The following is a 20804-nucleotide window of genomic DNA, read 5'->3' as shown; positions in this document are numbered from 1 at the left end:
AGTGCAATTACAACCTGACAACCTGGGGTCAAGCAAAGACCACTCAGTGAAGGGTCCAGGGTCACACAAGTGCCCACTTCAGATCCTAGTCATAGGGAGCGAGTCCTCAAGTTATATACACTTCTTTGCTGCTTGGCCACAAACTCAGGTTCCTATGATCTGCCTCCTCAGATTCAGCAATCTGCTACAAAGACCCCAAAATTCAGGGATACATGTTTATGCTATGAAACGGAATACAGATGAAAAGGCATAGAGCACAAGGTCCAAGGAGGTCCTGAGGGCAGCTGTTTCTGTCCCCACCGAGTTGGGGTGTGCCACCATGCTGGCACACAGATGTGTTTACCAACCCAACAGCTCCCAGAACTCTTTTATAGAGGCTTTTTATAAAGGCTTCATCACATACATATGGTAGATTATTAACTCCAGCTCCTTTCTCCTTCATGGAAGATGGAGGGCCTGAGAGTTCCAAACTTCTAGGAGTCCCCCAAGAGTTACTTAATTGGAGTGAAAGAAGCTCCTATCACCTAGTAAATTCCAAGGGATTAGAAGCTCTGTGACAGCAACTCAAAGACCAAATAAAATTTACAAATATAGAAGTCCTCTCACTTCTATTACTTAGGAGATTATAAGCAGTATAGGAGTTCTTAAGGAGCTGGGAAGGAAAACCAAATATATATTTTCTTATTATGTTAAAATAGGACAGGTCTTTTAAGAGTGTCTTGCTTACTACCCAGACAAGACTGAAGTGCTCCCCAGAGTTTATAATTAAGTCAGAAATTCTTGGAATGATGCCCAAGAAAGAATAGTAAGTATTATTTATTCATTACTGTAGTTAAAAAAAAGAACATAACATAAACTTGACTATCTTAACTGTTTTTTAAACTGTACAGCTTAGTAATGTGACACATATTACACTGTTGTGAAGGAAGTCTGTAGAAATTCTCCACTTCAAATCTGAAACTATAGTGTGTGTGTGTGTGTGTATGCAAGTATGTATGTATGAGATTGAGCCCAGGACCACACAGCTACCCTTGCTTTTTTTTTTTTTTTTTAGTTTGTCCCTGCACTTGCCTTTTCATTCAAGGATAGTGCTTACCACTTTGAGCCACAGTGCCACTTCTGGTTTTCTAGTGGTTCACTGGAGATAAGAGTCTCACAGAGGGGCTGGGAAGGTAGCTCAGTGGTAGAGTGCTTGCCTTGCATGCATGAGGCCCTGGGTTCGATTCCTTAGCACCACATAAGCAAAAAAAGCCAGAAGTGGCACTGTGGCTAATGTGGTAGAGCACTAGCCTTAAGCTGAAGAGCTGAGGGACAGTGCCCAGGCCCAGAGTTCAGGCCCCATGACTGGCCAAAAAAAAAAAAAAAAGAGTCTCACAGACTTTCCTGCTCCGGCTGGTATCAAACTGCAATCCTCAGATTTCAGCCTCCTGAGTAGCTAGGATTATAGGTGTGAGCCACCGGTGCCTGACTACTCTTTTTATTTTATTTTGAAATAGAGTCTAAATTGCTGAGGCTGGTCTTGAACTTGCAACCCATGCATCAGCCTCTCCAGTAGTTGGGTTACAAGTTATGCTACTATCAGGGCTTCTCTGTCCTTTAAAAATAACTTCTCTTTTCCTTCCTCCCTAGTTCCTCTCCATTTTCCAGACATCCGTATTTAAAACTCCCCAGGTAATTCTAATGTCTATGTAGCCAAGGTTGATTTCTGATGCTCAGAGAACTAAAATAGGGTCTCACATTCAGGAAATGACAACAGAGAGCTAAAAAGACAACAGCATAAACTAGGTACAGTGGCTTATGATTAAAATTCTAGCTATTCAGGAGGTAAAGATCAGAAGTATCAGGATTTAAGGTCAGCCTGTGCAAAACTTTCAGATCCAATCTCAACCAATTAAAAAAACAAACAAACAAAAACTGGCTGTGTACCCGTCATCCCAGCTATGTGGAAAGCATAAATAAGAGGACAGAGTATAGGCCAGCTGGGACATAAACAGAAGACCGTATTCAGAAAATAACAAAGTAATTCAGGCTGGGGACGTGAGGGTATGTGGTAGAGCACCTGACTAGAGTACAAGGCCCTGAATTCAATCCCCAATAACATAAACAAACAAACAGAATATGAACAGAAGAAAGAATCAGCTAATATACTCAAAGTAAAATATATGTCAATGTTGACCAAAACAATCAATAATGGTTTGAATATCAGACTGGACATGAAGTCAGTCTCTTGACACTGTTTTGGTTTTTGTTTTTGGGTCCAGTCGTGGGGCCTGAACTCTGGGCCTGGGCACTGTCCCTCAGCTCTTCAGCTCAAGGCTAGCGCTCTACCACTTGAGCCACAGCACCACTTCCGGCTTTTGTCTTTTGGCTTATGTGGTGCTGAGGAATCGAACCCAGGGCCTCAGGCATGCAAGACAAGCGCTCTACCACTGAGCCACCTTCCCAGCCCAGTCTCTTGATACTGTCCTCCCAGCATGCATTCTCTGCCTCCTACCTTCTCTTCACCTAATTCTAATTCTAGTTCCAGTGATATAGCTAAAATATTATCACAAAAATAGTGTAGCAAATGATAACCAAGTAGTTCGTGAGATGCTAGTAATTACAGGTCCCTATGTCTGCACAATGCTCTCTCTGATGGCAGGATTCAAATTCAAGGCTTGGGAGGTGTGAGGGAATATTCCGTGAGAGCACCTGTGGAAAAGGCCTTTAATGAAAGACTAATTCAGCAGACATCTCCCCATCTCTTCATCTTCCTGCACACTCTTTCCTGACAAGATACAAACCTGGTTTAAAAAAAAAAAAAGTTCAATCAGGATAGCTCTAAAAGGAAAGACAGGGGCTGGGAAGGTGGCTCAGTGGTAGAGCACTTGCCTTGCATGCATGAGGCCCTGGGTTCAATTCCTCAGCACCACATAAGCAAAAAGAAAAAAGCCGGAAGTGGTGCTGTGGCTCAAGTGGTAGAGCACTAGCCTTGAGCTCAAGAGCTGAGGGACAGTGCCCAGGCCCAGAGTTTAGACCCCACGACCAGAACCTCCAAGTAAAAGGAAAGACAGACTCCAGAAAGCCAGCTGCTGGGTATGAATGAAAGGGGATACTCCATCCATCCCAGCCACACAACTCCCTGTCTCTACTTGGCTCAGAAGTTACAGGAAAGAAAAACATGCTCTACCCTAGGGACCACACAGCATTTGGATAAGGCAGGATGAACAAACATGTGACTCAATGTGAGCTGCCTCACCTAGTCCAAAATCACAGATGCATCTGTGGTCTGGGGCACCTTGCTGCTGGACCACGACAGGCATGGGAAGATAGGTATTATCTTCCCCAGCACCCACATGGTCATTCCCTTGAGGAGATGCCACTCACTGGGGCCTTGTGCAGATCCCCCACCCTCTAGACTAGAGGCTCCAGCTCCCTTTCCTTCTCTGGGAGACTCTCTACTTCTGCCTCTCTTGTATCTGTAGGCCTCACCCATCTCTACCTTTCCTGGGACACCTCAGTGGGCTGAGGCTTTCAGAAAACACTGGAAGAGCCACTGGTTCTCGGCATCTTCTATTCCCATGAGCTTCTTGCCTCAGAAGCATCTCTCAGTCCCTCAGGCCACAGGCACAAGGAAGCACAGCCACTTTCACCCAAAGAAAGACACCAAGAAGGAGAACACTGCATCTTATTATCACAGACAATTTACATGGTGGGTTTTGTTGTTTTATTAACAAACAGTAGCAAGAAAAGCCAGGCGCTGGTGGCTCACGCCTGTAATCCTAGCTACTCAGGAGGCTGAGATCTGAGGATCACGGTTCAAAGCCAGCCCGGGCAGGAGAGACTGTGAAACTCCTATCTCCAATAAACCACCAGAAAACCGGAAGTGGCGCTGTAGCTAAGTGGCAGAGCGCTCACCTTGAGCTAAAGAGCTGAGGGACAGCACCCAGGCCCAGAGTTCAAGCCCCACGACCGACAAAAAAAAAAAAAAAAAAAAAAAACAGTAGCAAGAAAAACTTAGCCTTTAGTTTTACTTTATTAATAAACTCATTTAATAAGTCCTTCATAGCAGGAATTATGGGCCAAGTACTGTTCAGAGCTGTTTATAATTATTAAATCCGGTAGCTTTCCTAATAGCCTAGTAGCCAGTCATATCACCCCCATTTTATAGATGAAGAAAAAAACAACTGAGAAACTGAGTTTCCCATTCAAGGTCACAGGCAAGGCCAGAATGTAAGCCCAGATAGTTGGTTTTAGATATTGCAGTCCTAATTATCTGGTAGTTATTGAGGATTCCTGTTTAGAACTATACTTTCAAATTGCACTTAGTTTTACAATTAGAAACTCACTTTCCTTTATGTTAATCTCTTGGATATATTTCAAGGATCCCATGTACGTATGTATGTTTGTATGTATGTATGTATTCTTTGTGTTCTAAATCTGTCTTGCTAATCCTCTTAAAGAGGAACCTTTTAACCTTTCAGGAAGCAATTTTCTAGGTTTCTCACTGACATGATCCAAAACTGTTATTTTTCTTACTCAGAATTTGTGAGAGCTGAGATTTGACAAGTAGAGGAAGCAAAGTAGATATGACACTGCCCCAAAATAGTGCAGCTGTTGACTTATTATGCAGCCATACCATTCTTAGTTTATGAGTCAGATTTTTGTGTGTATTTGCCAGTACCAGGACTTGACCTCAGAGACTCACATTCTTACTCAGTTTTTTCGCTCATGGCTGGCACTCTGCCACTTGAGCTACACCTCAAGTCCAGCAGTTTTGTTTTTTTTTTTTTTGCTGATTAACACATCCAGTCTAGCAATTTTTTTTGCTGGTTAATTGGAGATAGAGTCTCAAGGATTTTACTGCGTGGATTCCTTTTGAACGGCAAGTCGGCCTGGTCTCAGCTTCCTAAGTAGATAGGATGACAGGTGTAAGCCATGACACCCAGCATGAGTCAGAATTTTCAGTGTAAGTCAGAATTTTTTTAAAACTCCAGGCCTGCACCATATAACAACAGAGATGTTTTATGTGTTGTGTTGTTAGGGACCTTGTCATTGTGCAAACATTACAGGGTGCAGTTCTATAAGCCTAGGTTGTAGAACATGCTGTTCAAAGCTTCTGCTGGCATAAAATGGGTAAGTAGGCATACATTGTAAAATAATGATAAATAGTATAGTAAATTTATAAATCAGTAGCATAGTTGCTTATTGTTATTATTTATTATGTAATATGCATAATTGTATCTTATGCTTTTATACAAGTGGCAGAATAGCATGCTTTTGTTTGTTTTTTGAGACAGTCTTGCTCTGTAGCCCAGGCTGGCTTCACACAAATAATACTCCTCCCTGAGCCTGCCAAAAACTGGGATTACAGGTGTGTAGCAGCTTAGCACAGCATTGTCATTCACACTAGCATCCAGGAAACACCTGATGAAGCACTGCACTACATCATCACTAGACAGTATGTTTTCAGCTCCATTATAGTCCTATGAGACCATCATATTATCTGTAGTCCATCCCTGACCAAAAAGTCCTTATGTAGCATGTGGTTGTGTAGGTAAAACACACGCAAAAGACACTGGAAATATGAAATGTGTTTTTCTGTCATTGATATCCACAAGAAGGCTAAAACCAGGGATTCCCACCAGCCTGACACTGAAACAGCCACAGCACCTCAAAGAGGTGTGAGCAGGAGTCCTCAAGATAGAAGGAGCACAGTGTCCCATAGCAGTCTCTAGTGGTTCTAAACAAAGGCCAAGCAGAGGCATAGCTGTACCAAATCCCATCTATCAGGAAGTCAACGAATAAACATTGTTTAGGAATATCAACTTCATTCTACAGTTCCATTAGACACACCTTGATTTTTGGTCCCTAAATAAAGGACAGTCTTACTCCTGAATAGGGATATCCATAAACTAAGAACTCAGCTGATGGGTACATCCATCCCATTATCCCCTGTCAGCCTTCTGACCCTGGGTTGCAGATCTTGGCAGGGATATTGATGACCCAGCTGTGGGGTCTGATGTTCACCTTGCAGCTGGGCTCATTTTTACTGTGGTATTTTTATATTCCAGTTATCTACGTCTTTTGAGAATTCACTGTTTACTCCCACAGACCAGTTTTTCAATTTTAATTAGAAACAAACTCCTAAAGGGCACAACTTTCTAAGCTGTCTTTGTAAACAAACTCCTAAAACATAAAACTTTCTGAGTGTCTTTGTCCTCCCAAAATTTAGTACAGAACTCAATAAAGGAGTGATATAAGAAAACATGGTAGGGGCTGGGAAGTTGGCTCAGTGGTAGAGTACTTGCCTTGCATGCATGAAGCCCTGGGTTCGATTCCTCAGCATCACATAAGCAGAAAAAAAAAGCCGGAAGTGGCGCTGTGGCTCAAGTGGTAGAGTGCTAGCCTTGAGCTCAAGAGCTGAGGGACAGCGCCCAGGCCCAGAGTTCAGGCCCCACGACCGGACCAAAAAAAAAAGAAAACATGGTAGTCTGACCTCCTGTTTGATTCTGAAGGGTCATCTGGGCAAGTTTCTTTTCTATAAATAATCTTCCTTTAAAAGTGAGAATATACAATATAATATTTAGCTTAGAATTGTGTTCATTTTCAATTGACATGATACAGACATTTTCTTGAACTACCAAAACTTCTTCAAGAATTTATTTTTATAGGCATATATGGTTTAATATCATATTATATGAATCTGCCATAATTGTCTAACATAGTCTCTTGATGTTAAGCATTGAAACTATTTTCTATTATTATCTATTACAAATAAAGCAGTGGCCAGTTCTTTCATTTTGAATAAGTTTCCTAGTTTCTCTGAACTGAAATTACTGGATTAAACAGAATGGGTTAATCAGCTTTTTGCTGACTGAATAGTCAAAAACACATCATCTTGTGGTTTTAATCTGTATTTCTTTCCTTGCTAATGGGGCCAGATCTCTGGGTAATGGTAATATCAATGCCAAACATTTTTCTTTATCTTTGTTTACTAGTTATAGTTCCTTCCTTGTGAACTGTCTGTCCATGTCCTTTGTCCATTTCCTACTAGGGTTTTAGATATTTTTCTTATCAATGTGCATGTTCTTTTCACTGTAAAAATTCTGAACCCCAGCATATTTACTGAAAACAATTTTCCCCTTTCTATGGTCAGGGTTGAAATGTTACAGTGTTTGTTTACTGGTATAGGAATTTTCTATTTTTCATAATTTAATATTTTTTCTTATTAGTGCTTGTAATATTTCTTTTTTTTTGTTGTCAGTTATGGGGCTTGAACTCTGGGCCTGGGCCCTATCCCTCAGCTCTTCAGCTCAAGTCTAGTGCTCTACCATTTGAGCCACAGTGCCACTTCCGGTTTTCTAAGTGGTTTTTTTGGAGATAAGAGTCTTATGGACTTTTCCTGCTCAGGCTGGCTTTGAACCGTGATCCTCAGATCTCAGCCTGAGTAGCCACGATTACAGGCGTGAGCCACCAGCGGCTGGCTGAATGCTTGCAATATTTCTAACTTTGAAATTATTATTTTTCCTTGTTAGTGATAGAGGAATGAGCCAAATACCTCATGTTTGTTAGGCACTAACTACAAAATTTTTGAGAGGTGCAGTGCCAAGTTTCTTTTGTTCACTCCACTTCCTCCAAAATCTACCATTCATCCAGGTGTTGAATTCATCCAGGTTTTGCATGCTGCTTACTCTCTCTAGTAATCATGTCTTTCTACCATCTATCAGGTCCAGTGGTCCCACCTGACCCTCAGAGGCATCTGAACAGTTGAGAGCATTTCTGCTCTCCAAGTTGGACCATGAACATTTTTCTCCTGGCAGTTGTTCATCATTTCTCATCTATGTGCCTTCATCCCCTCCCCATTGCTATTCTTATCCATTTTTTAAATTTAGTGAGTTTGTTATTCTATTATTATACATATAGATAATGTGCTTTAAGCATATTCATCCCTCCCCTTCACACTTTCATTTTCCCTCTAACCTGGAATGTTCTTCTACCTGACCCTCCATGGCTTCCTGCCTCCACTGCCTCAGATGCCCCACCAATGCCTTTACATGATAAAAGCCTTGCCTCACTGTTTTTCTCTTCTTCATCATGTTTACTACCTCCTCATATGTAGGTTTACTGCCTGTCTCCATTGATTAAAATATTTCCTGATTCAATTTTAGTGGGTAATATTTCCATAAATTTGTCCAATTACTCTAGATTTTCCAATTTATTAAATTATAGGATTTTAAAGTAATTCGTAATGATCTTCTCAATTTCACTGGTATCTTTTGAAATATCCCTGCTTTTAATTTCTAATTTTATGTATTATTGTTGTTAATCTTTTTTATTTTGGCTAGCATGCCTAAGGGTTTGTCAATTTCTTATCTTTTAAAATCAACTCTTTGATCCTTTATATTGTTTCTCTAGTCTTCATTTCGTTAATTCCTATTCTTCTCTTTATTATTTCAATTAATATTTGATTTGATTTTTTTCTTGTTTTTTTTTTTAAACCTTGAGATGCATTATTAGGTTATTTGAGATCTCTGAATATTTATTTTATTGTTTGTTTGTTTATTTATTTATTTATTTATTTATTTATTGTCAGTTGTGGGGCTTTCACTCTGGGCCTGGGTGCTCTCCCTCAGCTCTTCAGCTCAAGGCTAGCGCTCTACCACTTGAGCCACAGCACCACTTCCAGCCTTTTCTACTTATGTGGCACCGAGGAATCGAACCCAGGGCCTCATGCATGCTAGGCAAGCACTCTACCACTGAGCTGCCTTCCCAGCCTGAGATGTTTGCATATTTAATGTAGGCACTCAAAAGTATAAACTTTCGGGACTGGGAAGGTGGCTCAGTGCCTTGCATGCCTAAGGCCCTGGGTTCGATTCCTCAGCACCACATAAGCCAAAAGAAAAAAGCCGGAAGTGGCGCTGTGGCTCAAGTTGTAGAGTGCTAGCCTTGAGCTGAAGAGCTGAGGGACAGCGCCCAGGCCCAGAGTTCAGGCCCCACGACCGGACCCCCAAAAAAAAAAAAGTGTAAACTTTCTTAGAACTACCCTCAGTGTATCCCAAAGACTCTGTCAAGTGTGTTTACATTTGCATTCAATTCTAAATTTCCTGAATTCAAATTTTAAAATATCTTCCCTCGGGGCTGGGAAGGTAGCTCAGTGGTAGAGCGCTTGCTGTACATGCATGAGGCCCTGGGTTTGATTCCTCAGCACATAAGCAAAAAGAAAAAAGCCAGAAGTGGCGCTGTGGCTCAAGTGGTACAGCGCTAGCCTTGAGCTTAAGAGCTAAGGGACAGTGCCCAGGCCCAGAGTTCAGGCCCCATGACGAACCCAAAAATAAAATAAAATAAAATAATATATCTTCCCTCATTTCTTTCATGACTCACTGATCATTCAAAGTGCATTGTTGAAATGCATAAGTCACAACAAAAGATTACACAAATTACTAAACAATCAAGACAACAAACCAAATCCAAAAGCAACAACAATTCAGAAAAGGACCCTACTGAGAGTGAAGAAGAGATGGAGAACAAAAGAACCATTAAAGAAATGATGACAGAATTGGCCAATGAAAAAAAGGGGAGATGCAAAAACAATTTCAAGAGTACAAAGAAGAAATGACAAAGACGATCCAGGACTCCCCAAAAGATATGGAGATAAAAATCGAAATGCTATATAACTCATTAAAAAAACAAAAATAACCAAGAGAACTGATCTCAGGAGCATAAAATGTTCAATTTCCACATCGCAAACCATAATGGAATGCCTAGGTAACAGAATAAGTGAAATGGAAAATAGAGTATCAAGAGTTGAGGATAAAACATAAAAAGAAGGCTGGGAAGGTGACTCAGTGGTAGAGCACTTGCCTTACATGCATGAGGTCCTGGGTTCGATTCCTCAGTACCACCCAAGCAGAAAAAGTCGAAAGTGGCAGTGTGGCTCAAGTAGTAGAGCACTAGCCTTGAGCTGAAGAGCTGAGGGACAGCGTCTAGGACCAGAGTTCAAGCCCCACAACTGACAAAAAAGATAAATAAAAAGAAAAAAAATCACTAGAAGACTAATTTAGTAAGCACAGAAGAAGAAAGAAGTAAAATACAGAAAATGGCAGAAAACATAACACATCTCTATATAGTAACTCTAAACATTAACAGACTCAATTCCCCAATCAAAAGAAAAAACAGCAGATTGGATCAACAAACAAGGTCCATCCATTGTTGTCTCCAAGAAACAACATCTCACAATCAAAGATAAAAACAAACTCTGAGTGAAGGGATGGAAAAAGATCTTCCATGCAAATACAACCTGCAAGAAGGCAGGAACAGCCATATTTATATCTGACAAAATAGAATTTTCATTAAAATCAATATGAAGAGACAGGAAGGTCATTACATAGTAATAAAAGGAATGATTCACGAAGAGGAAATCACAGTGGTCAATATCTATGTACCAAATAACAGAGCACCTAAATACCTTAAACAAATACTTCTGGACTTACAGAACAGGATAGGCCCAAAAACAATAATGGGAAATTTTAATACCCTGCTCTCACCAAAGGACAGATCAACCAAACAGAAGATAAGCAAAGAAGTCTCTGAACTAAATGACACCATAACCCAAATGGACTTAACAGGCATCTACAGAGTATTCCACCTAACAACGACCCAATTCACATTCTTCTCAGCAGCCCATGGAACATTCTCCAAAATAGATCATATGATAGTACACACAAAGAACCTAAGCAAATACAAGAGGATTGGCATAATTCCTTGCATCCTATCTGATCACAGTGAAATCAAACTAGTTCTCAACAACAAAACACACAGCAGAAATCACTGAAACACATGAAAGCTGAAAAACACACTACTGAGTAATAGAGGAAGAAATTAGAAAGTTGTAATTCAATGAAAATGGAAATAGTTCACAATTCAACCTCTGGCATACAGCAAAAGCAGTATCATTCAAAGTGCACCAAAGGGAAAGTTTATAGCTCTAAGTTCGCCAAATAGAAAACAGAAACAGATCAAATCCTCATGATAAAATTAAATCTGCTAGAAAAAAAGAACAAATCAAATCTAAAACTACTAGATGAAGACAGCAAAGATTATGACAGAAATCAATGAAATAAGAAACTTAAAAACTATACATAAAATCAATGAAACAAAAAACTGGGCCTTTTTGAAAAAATTAAAAAAATTGACAGACCACTGGTGAGATTAATGAAGAGAGTTAATTCAAACCGATAAGATCAGAGATACCACAGGAAACATTACAACAAACACCTAAGAAATCCAAATGATTATAAAGGACTACTTTCGGCTGGGAAGGTGGCTCAGTGGTGGAGTGCTTGCCTTGCATGCATAAGGCTCTGGGTTTGATTCCTCCAGCACCACATAAGCAGAAAAAAGACAGAAGTGGTGCTGTAGCTCAAGTGGTAGAGCACTAGTCTTGAGCTGAAGAGCTGAGGGACAGCGCCCAGGCCCAGAGTTCAGGTCCCACAACTGGCAATAAATAAATAAATAAATAAAAATAAAAAATAAATAAATAAAGGACTACTTTAAAAACTAATACTCTCTAAAGAAGGAAAAATCTATCAGAAATGGATGAATTTTTAGAAATATACAAACTGGCTAGCCTAAACCAAGGAGATATAAATTAGATAAACAAGCCAATAACACACAACAATAGATGAAGTAATTAGAAATCTTCCAACAAGGAAAAACCCAGGCCCAGATGGATTCACTGCTGAAATCTATAAGACTTTTTTTTTTGTCAGTAGTGGGGCTTGAACTCTGGGCCTAGGCGCTATCCCTCAGCTCTTCAGCTCAAGGCAAGCACTCTACCACTTGAGCTACAGCGCCACTTCTGGTTTTCTGGTGGTTTATTGGAGATAGGAGTCTCATGGTCTTTCCTGCCTGGGCTGGCTTTGAACCGCGATGCTCAGATCTCAGCCTTCTGAGTAGCTAGGATTGCAGGCATGAGCCACCAGCACCTGGCTTATAAGACTTTTAAAGATGAACTAATACCAACACTTCTCAAGCTTTTCTATGAAATAGAAACAGAGGGAGCAATTCCAAATTCAGTTAATAAAGCCAATATCATACTTATCCCAAAACCAGATAAGGATCCAACAAAAAAAGAGAACTAGACCAATTTCTTTAATGAACACAAATGCAAAGCTCCTAAATAAAATATCAGACAACAGAATCCAGAAACAAATTTTAAAAAATCATACATTATTACCAACTAGGCTTCATCCAACAGATGTAAGGCTAGTTGAACATACGCAAATTAACAAATGTAATTCACGTCAACAGAGTCAAGGACAAGAACCACATAATCATCTTAATAGATGCAGAAAAAGCTTTCAACAAAATACAACATCCCTTCATGTTTAAAGCTTTGGAGAAATTAGGAATAGAAGGAACAGTCCTTAAAACAATAAAGTCTATATATCACAGACCAACAGTTAATATAATACTAAATGAAGAAAAACTAAAACCATTTCCCCAAAAATCAGGAACAAGGCAAGGATTCTACTCTCTCCACTTCTCTTAAATATAGTTTAGGAATTTTTAGCCAGAGCAATAAGGTAAGAAAAGGACATTTAAAGAAGTCACGTAGGTAAAAAGAAATTAAACTATCTCTATTTGCAGATGACATGATCCAAAAAATTCCACCCCAACACCTAAACTCAACTACTTTGGCAAAGGAGCAGGACACAAAATTAACCCACAAACATCAGTAGCCTTCCTGTACGCCAACAATGTATAAGCAGAAAGGGAAATCATGAAAACAACTCTATTTGTAATAGCCTCAAAAAAAAAATCTTGGAATTAACCTAACCAAAGATCTTTATGGCAAAAGCTATAAAAATCTAAAGAAAAAAATCAAAGAGGACACCAGGAAATGGAAAGACCTTCCATGTTCAGGGATATGTAGAATCAATATTGTGAAAACAGCCATACTGCCAAAAATGATATACAAATTCAATGCAATCCCCATTAAAACCCCAAAGACATTATTTACTGAGATAAAAAAAAAATCCAAAAATTCATATGAAACAACAAAAGACCTAGAATAACCAAAACAATTCTAGGCCAAAAAAAAAAAAAATCAATGCAAGCAGTATCATAAACTCTACTACAGAGCCATAATAATAAAAACAGCTTGGTATTGGCACAAAAATAGACCTGAAGTTCAATGGAACAGATTAGAAGTCCTAGAAATAAAAACACATACTTAAAGTCATCTGATATTTGACAAAGGAGCAAAAGACTTACAGTGGAAAAAACACAGCCTCTTCAACAATTGGGGTTGGGAAAACTTGGCAGCCACATGCAGGAAACTAAAAGTGGATCCCTGTTTGTCACATGCACTAACATCATTTCAAAGTGGATCAAAGATCTCAACATCAGATCCAAAACTCTGAAACTACTACAAGAGTAGGAGAGACATTAAAAGTCATAGGTACAGGAAAGAACTTCCTGAATAGAGTCCTGGAGCACAACAGATAGAAGAGACTCAACAAGTGGAACTACATTAAAATAAAAAGTTTCTGCACAGCTAAAGACAGACAAACAGTTGAGAAAAAATGTTTACCAGCAATACATCAGATAAAGGCCTAAACTCCAATATATACAAGGAGGTCAAGAAACTAGCCCCTTCCAAACTTCATACACCAATTACTAAATGAGCAAGGGGAGTAAGAAGAGATTTCTCAGAAGAGGTAAGAATGGCAAAGAAAAAAAAAAAAAAAAAAGAATGGCAAAGAAACACATGAGGAAATGCTCATCATCCCTGGCCATAAAGGAAATACAAATCAAAACAACCCTGAGATACCATCTTATCCCAGTTATTTATTTTTTTTGGTCGGTCATGGGGCTTGAACTCTGGGTTTGGGTGCTGTCCCTGTGCTCTTCAGCTCAAGGCGAGCGCTCCACCGCTTGAGCCACAGCGCCACTTCCCTTACCTCAGTTAGATTGGCCAACATTTTGAATTCTAACAACAAATGCTGGTGGGGATGTGGGGGAAAAGGAACCATACTCCAGTGCTGGTGGGAATGTAAACTAGTACAACCCCTATGGAAAGCAGTCTGGAGGTTTCTCAAAAAACTAAACAGACATACCCTATGACACAGCCATACCATTCCTTGGCATTTACCCTGAGCATCATGACATAGGATATAACAAGGACAACTGCACATCTATGTTAACTGCTGCAGTATTCACAATAGATATGGAAACAACCCAGATGCCCCACAATAGAAGAGTGGACCAAAGAAATGTGGTATCTATATACACATATTACACAACAATTAGAAAGAATAAAATAATTCCATTTGCACAGAAGTGGATGGAACTAGAACGTTTTAAGTGAGGTAAGCTAGGATCAGAGAGACAAATGCAGAAATTAGATCCAAAACACACTGGGATATGGCAAATTACACAGGATTCTAGATATTCACACACAGTAAGACCAAAAGAGGATAGTCCTAGGAGAGAATCACAAAGGTGCAATATCTAAGTGCTTCTTCATTATGTATATAAAATAATACACATACGGAAACAAACTCCAAAGATATGGAAACAAAGGACTTTTTCTTGATTTTTTTTTCCTGAGGACTCTGTGTTTTTTCTTGTTTTGTTTTGTTTTTGTCTGTTGTGGGGCTTGAACTCTGGGCCTGGGCACTGTCCCTGAGCTCTTTAGCTCAAGGCAAGTGTCCTACCACTTCAGCCACAGCACCACTTCCAGTTTTCTGGTGGTTAATTGGAGATAAGAGTCTCACAGACTTTCCTGCCTAGGCTGGCTTTGAACCTCAATCCTCAGATCTCAGGCTCTTAAGCAGCTAGGATTACAGGGGTGAGCCACCAACTTGACTCTGTATTCTTTACCTTATAGTGTATTCACATGCACATCTGTGGGAGAGTGAGGGGAGACCACAGAATCTGAGGAAAAAAAGGGTGAAAAAGTGCTGCAGTAGAACACCCACTGGACATTGATGAAAGTGAACTATGCATCTGGTGGGTGGAGACGGAGGGAGGAAATGGGAGAGAATGAGGGAACAGATGACACTATATAAAAGGAAATGTACTTATTACCTGATATATGTATATATAATTAACCCCACTGTATATCACCTCTAAAATAATAAAGTAATTTTTATTTTTTATTTTATTATATTTTTGGTTGGTCGTGGGGCCTGAACTCTGGGCCTGGGCGCTGTCCCAGAAATTATTGCCAGAAGAAATAATTTCACTTTTTCTCTTTTTAAAGACTTACTTTATGGACTAAAGTGTGATCTATTTTGGGAGAAAATTCCATGGGCTATTGAGAAGAATGTGTATTCTAACAGAATTGGCTGGAATATTCTGTAGATGTCTGATAAGAGTTATCAAATGTACTTAAGCTTTTTATTTGATTTTCTTAACGTGTTCTGAGGCTTGAACTCAGAGCCTCTCGATCTCATTCAGCTTGCTTGCTCATGGTTGGTGCTTTACCATTTGAGCCACACCATCATCAACCTGGTATTTTTCCTAGTTAATTGGAGATAGAGATTTAGGGACTTTTCTGCCCATGCTTACTTTGAACCATAATCTTCAGCTCTCAGCCTATTGAGCAGCTAGGATACAGATATGAGCCACTCTTACCCAGCTCTTACTTGATTTTTTAATTGGATGATGTACATATTGGTAAAATCACCCATTATTATATGAACCTATCTGTATCTTTATGTCCAGGAAGGACTACAGGTGAATTTCTCATAAGCCTAACAGAAAAGGGGCCAAGAGTAGAAATGAAATTGAATTGTAAGTCAATGGAACCCTTCCTCCATATAATTAATGTATGTTGGGAAAGATTGAATTTGAAGTGCTGTGGTCTGAATGTGTCCCCCAAGTTCAGTGTTAGAAACTTAATTTCTTATGTAACAAAGTTAGGCAGACATTTCAGGAGGTAAGCAGGTCAGGAGGGCTTGGCCCTCATGAATGAATTCATATGTTATCAAAGAAGGTTAGTTACCTTGAAGTGAGTTCCTGGTACAAGAAAGTGATCATCCCTCTTCATCTTTCACGTAAAAGTGCTCTCTTGCCCTTTCACCTTCCATCATGAGATGACACAGCAAGAAGGTCCTGACCAGATGTGGGCCCTTAAATTCCAGAATCGCAAGCCAGGTAAATTTCTGTTTAATGTAAGTGATCCAGTCTCAGCTATTCTGTTGTAAAAGCACAAACTGAGAGTGGAGTGTTAAATTAACTGTTGAACGTATGCACTGAGTCTTTATCTGTTTGAGAAGCAAGTGTCTATTGGTTGAGCTATTTCTCTGCCCACCAGAAATCCGTGTTGTAAACCCTTCAGGGCATTTTGATGTGGCTACAGATAAAAAATAAGTCATAATAATAGATGGTATTATGGTTGGAAGATATGTACACTATATATTACTCACTTTTTAGCATACATTCTTTTACCCTTTTTATAGATCAGAAAAAGTCAAGCACAGGCCCCATCAATCAAAAGTTATGTGACACAAGTAAGTCAAGAGATCTTTTCTGATCTATAAAATGAGAATAATAATAGCACTGTAGCCATAATTTTATTCTCTTAATTGTTTGGGAACCAATTTAAATGATGTGCATAAAACATACTGAAAAATGTAAATCAATAAATAAAAATCCTGATTTCGAGATTATAAAAGTGCTTACTGAATGAATTAAAACTTGGTGGTACTATGAAGAGAAAGGATTTGAGTAAGATAGAGACAAAAACTTGAGAGAATATGGTAGTACATTTTATGTGTCAGTGGAGAACCCTTACTAATACAAACAGGAAGTTTCTAATTGGGAAATAAGTGGTTTATATTGTTATTTTTTTCATCGTATTATAGGTCAAAATTTTAGAAAAAGGTTATTCTTTCAGCTCAGTTGCTAGTGTTTGAGAGAGTGACTGTAAGTAGTCAATATAAAGCCAAACATCCATATGCTGGCATCTTAAGTTTTGGTCTTTCATAAGACATTTTCTGGGGGCAATAATTATTGAGGAATTTCACAATGGTCTTGTCACTGGCTATGTAGCAGATGTGCTGAGCAGATTACAAATCCCTGGGAAAAGCAAAGCTACCCGTAAAAGGTATGAAAGAGACCGAAAAGTATGACAGCCAAAGATAAAAATAGAAATTGAAACCACAGACATTCAAAATACATTGCTACCCAAAATAAATGTTTGCAGCAGCACCAGGGGTGGCTGCTACAGGTGGTTTACAGGAGAGGAAGAAGGACAGACATAGGTAGTTTCAAACAAACACTTCAGAGGACAATGAAATGGAGCCTTTAATAGATTGCTAAGAAGATATGAAACAAATGCAAAGGATTTAGTGTTCTGCCATTTGGATTAAAAACACTGAGATACCATTGTCTGAGCATGAAGTAAGTCAGCATCCCTCACTGTGTTAAAACCACAGTTCCTTGTTTATTCATTCCACAACAGCTTCCCATGTAACAGACATAGAAAGGTTTTCACTACGTGAACTTACATAAGTCATTGGTAGCCAGGTAGGTACTCAGTCATATCTACATTTTCCTTCAGATACTCTGTACAGGTCTGGAAATTGCCATGATGAAACAGCAAAGCAGAGGTTGGGAGTTTGACCTATCCACTCAGGTGAACCATGGTGTCCAGGAGGAAGTGTTGACAGAGCTGTCACCTGGTAACACTGAGGCTGTACAGGAGCTAAGAGACTTTGTTTGTCTATGTGCCAGTTAAATATGCCTGGACAAAATGTGAAGCCAATGTTTATTATTGATTTATTTGTTTAACATCTGGGCTGTAACACACAAGTGCTGAGATAAGAGAGTATGTGGAAGCAAAAATCACATAGCCACATGGCACTGGCTATTGACAGAGGCTCAATCTGCATAAGGAAAGCTGATAATATAACCCTCTGAAACCTGCCATGTTCACTGCCAAGTTGGCCAAGTTCAGTTTAAATAAATAGGCCAATACCAGGTCATGGATTCAAAATATTCAACCTGGTTCTGGACTTTCCTCCTCTTACCCTTCCATGAACCCACTGACCTACTTCACCCCATCTCACAAGCCCTGAATATCTAGTGTATAGGTAGCCAGGACAGCTGTTATTTGATATGTGAATGGGTTTCCTCCTCTGTGTCTCAGGGGATTGTCCTGATTATTGCCCCTCCCAAAGATAGGATTAAAATGTACTTTGGTTGGAACTCAGGAGTCTTGGAATAAAATTTTCTGGGGTCAAGCTCAGGCCCCATCACTCAAAAGGTTATGTGACACGAGTAAGTCATTTAACACCTCTTGAGCCCATCCCTTCTCAGGTAGGCTCTGCTACTGCAATTACTCCAGGCTCTCCTGCAGCCAGTTTTAGCTTCTCTACACCATTCTCAGCAACAATACCAGCAGATGTTATTTCTCCCATCATAGAAACCCAAGATGAGATCAAAATTTCCCTGACTCCCCACTTCCATCTAGTTTTACCTGGGTCTTGTGTTCTCTTTTACAGGCAAATTTCTTTTAATAAGGAGCTAAATTGTGCACTTCCCTTCAAATTCACATTTTGGAGGCCCATCCCCTAGTGCTTCCAAATGTGACTATATCTGGAAATCAAGTCTTCAACAGGCGATTAAATTAAAATCCAGCCATTAGGCTGATGTGACTTATGCTCAGATAAGAAAAGGAGCTGAAGACACAGACAATCCAGACTGAGCATGCAAGCATCCAGGAAGAAGGCAGTCATTGGTCATCTCAGGGAAAACCAATCTTGCCAATTCCTTGATCTCAGACTTCCAGCCTCCAAACCTGTGAGAAAATAATTTCTGTTTTGAAGCCACCTAGTCTGTGGCACTTTGTTATGACAACCCCAGCAAACAAATGCAATTAGATTTTTCTATTCCCCTTTCCTCATCTCCCATCTCTACCTCTGGTGATTTTTCTTTCTCTTTTAAAACCCACTCCAGGACCCCAGCAGTCTTCAGAGCCACTGTATCACCACAGACCACCACTTCATGAGACCTAGTCTCCTTGGCTCTCAAGTATATTGAGCTTCTTGGCAGTTTGTTCCACTTTCTTATGAAGAAATATTCATAGTTTACTAGGCCATGACACTCTCCATCTTTCAGACACCCTGGGCTGCTGCTTCGCAGGCTTCTTAGGTGGATGCTGCTTCCTGTCATTTCTTCTAAACATCAGCACCCCTGCCTCTGGGTCCTCTTCTTTGCTCATAAACTCCTACTATTCAGCTCTATTGCTTTGGATACTAGTTAATAAAAACTCATAAATCACACATTTACCTCAACCTTCTCATCTCTCCTTTGAGCCCCAGATCCAAATATTCAGTTGGCCTGGACATTCCACTTGGATATCTAAAGAGCATTTCAAGCTCCACATGTCTTCTTCCCGATCCTCTTCCTGTTTCTCCCCATTCCCTTTAATAATCTCAGCATTCACCAGTAAGGTCAGAATCCCAACCATCCTCTTTGGTTCTCCTCCTCCTGCCCCTTCCTCCCTTTCTCTCTCTCTCCTTTCAGAAGCCTTTATCCTCATAGAACTTTCTGTCACTACTAGTAGTCACTGCTTAGAGCTTCTCAGAGCTCACTTGCTATTTACAAGAGCTCTTTTGTGACCCCCTTCTCACTTAGCACTTGCCCAAAGGTCAGAGAACTCCACACAAGTTACACTTAAAACATTTTAATAAGCTCTGACTACAGTACCAAGCCCTACAGCAAATGCTTAATTGAACTACCCAAAATAAATTTTTATCCATATTTTATCAAGCAAAAAACAGGCTAAGAGGGGCTGGGAAGGTGGCTCAGTGTTAGAGCACTTGCCTTGCATGCTCGAGGCCCTGGGTTCGATTCCTCAGCACCACATACGAAAAAAGCCGGAAGTGGCGCTGTGGCTCAAGTGGTAGAGCGCTAGCCTTGAGCTGAAGAGCTGAGGGACAGTGCCCAGGCCCAGAGTTCAGGCCCCATGGCCGGACCCCCCCCCCAAAAAAAAAACAACAACAGGCTAAGAGACATCAAAGGTCAAATAGCTTACATTAAGGCCTGATTCCAGAAGTAAGGTTCTTAACTTTCAGCTGCTTTGCATTTTAAATTCTCTTCTAACTTTGGGCAATATGGCTTCCAAGAGTTGACATTCCAGGAGTGATTGGTTTCCACTGCACCTGTTTGGGCAGGTAAAGTAACAAAAGTGTATATCAGTGTTAAGGAGGGGCTTATTTTCCAAACTATGGTTTTAAATATTCAAATAACAAAAATGCACATTAGACAGGAACAAATCCAAGCAGGGGTCTAGACCACATCTGTGGTCCTGCTAACAGACTCATGAAAAAGGCTATTTTATTGGTCACTCTTGGTATTTTAGGCACATACTCGCAGAAACTACTGAGCTTTAATCTTTAAACTTTTTCTTCTTTAGTTTTAAAAATCCTATTTCCAAGCCAGGTGCCGGTGGCTCACGCCTGTAATCCTAGTTACTCCGGAGGCTGAGATCTGAGGATCTCAGTTCAAAGCCAGCCTGGGCAGGAAAGTCGTGAGACTCTGATCTCCAATAAACTGGAATTAGCACTGTGGCTCAAGTGGTAGAGCGCTAGCCTTGAGCTGAAGAGCTGAGGGACAGTGCCCAGGCCCAGAATTCAAGCCCCATGACCGACCGAAAAAAAAAAAATTCCTATTTCCACATAGTGGTTAGAAAATCCTTAAAAGCAAAAAGGATCTGTATGTGTTTAGGAAACACATTTTTTTGAACATTGGTGGGTTCCAGGCACTTTTCTTGATTTTATCATATCTATGAGCTGATTTTATTTTCC

The 20804-nt window shown here is 40.0% G+C and overlaps 1 long non-coding RNA gene across 1 annotated transcript in view; it reads right to left on the bottom strand.

Moving 5' to 3' along the window:
* Positions 1-20148, bottom strand: part of LOC138806290 (uncharacterized) — a 36586-nt gene extending 16438 nt beyond the window's left edge. The window contains exon 1 of the long non-coding RNA XR_011365768.1: positions 20033-20148. This is a non-coding gene — a long non-coding RNA (uncharacterized lncRNA). The remainder of the gene's footprint in view (positions 1-20032) is intronic.
* Positions 20149-20804: the final 656 nt, after the last annotated feature.

The sequence above is a fragment of the Dipodomys merriami genome, unplaced genomic scaffold (assembly GCF_024711535.1).
Source record: "Dipodomys merriami isolate MVZ:Mamm:240054 unplaced genomic scaffold, mDipMer1.0.p SCAF_4, whole genome shotgun sequence".
Lineage (NCBI taxonomy): Eukaryota > Metazoa > Chordata > Mammalia > Rodentia > Heteromyidae > Dipodomys > Dipodomys merriami.
The sequence above is the reverse complement of the archived record's forward strand: the minus strand, read 5'-3'. Positions and strand labels throughout refer to the sequence as shown.